At 36.2% G+C, this 1,871-nt stretch overlaps 1 non-coding gene across 1 annotated transcript; it reads right to left on the bottom strand.

Moving 5' to 3' along the window:
• Nucleotides 1-1,362: 1,362 nt before the first annotated feature.
• On the bottom strand, nucleotides 1,363-1,470 carry LOC130978077 (small nucleolar RNA R71). Its single transcript, XR_009085741.1, has one exon. It is a non-coding gene; the product is annotated as a small nucleolar RNA R71 (small nucleolar RNA).
• Nucleotides 1,471-1,871: the final 401 nt, after the last annotated feature.

The raw sequence follows: 1,871 nt of genomic DNA, 5'->3' as shown, positions 1-1,871 counted from the left end.
AGGAAAACTGGCGTTTAAACGCCAGCCAGGGTACCTGGCTGGGCGTTTAACGCCCAAAAGGGTAGCATTTTAGGCGTTAAATGCCAGAATGTATACCATTCTGGGCGTTTAACGCCAGGATGGCACAAGAGGGAAGATTTTGTTTTTAATTCAAATTTTTTTCAAGTTTCCATAATTTTTCAAAATCAAATCTTTTGCAAATCATATCTTTTCAATCATATATTTTCAAAATCAATTTCTTTCCATTTTTCAAAAATACTTGCTAACAATTAATGATTTGATTCAACATTTCAAGTATGTTGCCTTTTCTGTTGAGAAAGGTTTAATGTCTGAATCATATCTTTTAAATTTCTTGTTAGCCAAGTCATTAATTTTCAAAATCAAATCTTTTTAAATTGTTTTTCAAATCATATCTTCTCAATCATATCTTTTTAAAACAACATCTTTTCAATCATATCTTTTAATCACATCTTTTTCAAAATAGTTTTCAATCATATCTTTTTGATTTCTAATTTCAAAGACTTTTTCAAAAATCACTTTATTTCTTTCCCAATCATATTTTTTGAAAATCATTCTTCAATTTTTCAAAATGTTTTTTAAAATCTTTTTAATTTGTTTTCGAAAATTTCTTCCCCTCTTCTCACATCCTTCTATTTATGGACTAATACTCCTCCTCAATGCACAATTCGAACTCTATCTTTCTTGATAAATTTGAATTCTTCTGCCCCTTCCTTCTATTTTTCCTTTCCTCTGACACCTCAAGGAATCTCTATACTGTGACATAGAGGATTCCATATTTTCTTGTTCTCTTCTCTTTCATATGAGCAGGAGCAAAGACAAAAACATTCTTGTTGAGGCTGACCCTGAACCTGAAAGGACCCTGAAGCGAAAGCTAAGAGAAGCTAAAGCACAACTCTCTGTAGAGGACCTAACAGAAATCTTCAAACAAGAAGAAGACATGGCAGCCAAAAACAACAACAATGCCAACAATGCAAGGAAGGTGCTGGGTGACTTTACTGCACCTACTCCCGATTTCTATGGGAGAAGCATCTCTATCCCTGCCATTGGAGCAAACAACTTTGAGCTTAAGCCTCAATTAGTTTCTCTAATGCAACAGAATTACAAGTTCCATGGACTTCCATTGGAAGATCCTCATCAGTTTTTAGTTGAATTCTTGCAAATCTGTGACATTGTCAAGACTAATGGGGTTGACCCTGAGGTTACAGACTTATGCTATTCCCTTTTGCTGTAAGAGACAAAGCTAGGATATGGTTGGACTCACAACCTAAAGAAAGCCTGAACTCTTGGGAAAAGATAGTCAATGCCTTCTTGGCAAAGTTCTTTCCACCTCAAAAATTGAGTAAGCTTAGAGTGGAAGTCCAAACCTTCAGACAGAAGGAAGATGAATCCCTCTATGAAGCTTGGGAAAGATACAAACAATTGATCAGAAAGTGTCCTTCTGACATGCTTTCTGAATGGAGCATCATAGGTATCTTCTATGATGGTCTGTCTGCATTGTCCAAAATGTCATTGGACAGCTCTGCTGGAGGATCTCTTCATCTAAAGAAGACGCTTGCAGAAGCTCAAGAACTCATTGAAATGGATGCAAATAACCAATTTATGTACACTTCTGAAAGCCCTGTGAATAATGGGACGAATCAGAAGAAAGGAGTTCTTGAGATTGATACTCTGAATGCCATACTGGCTCAGAATAAAATATTGACTCAACAAGTCAATATGATTTCTCAAAGTCTGTCTGGAATGCAAGCTGCACCAGGCAGTACTAAGGACGCTTCATCTGAAGAAGAAGCTTATGATCCTGAGAACCCATCAATGGAAGAGGTGAATTACATGGGAGAACCCTATAGAAA

Source organism: Arachis stenosperma, chromosome 4 (genome assembly GCF_014773155.1).
Source record: "Arachis stenosperma cultivar V10309 chromosome 4, arast.V10309.gnm1.PFL2, whole genome shotgun sequence".
In the NCBI taxonomy this organism is placed as follows: Eukaryota; Viridiplantae; Streptophyta; class Magnoliopsida; order Fabales; family Fabaceae; genus Arachis; species Arachis stenosperma.
The sequence above is the reverse complement of the archived record's forward strand: the minus strand, read 5'-3'. Positions and strand labels throughout refer to the sequence as shown.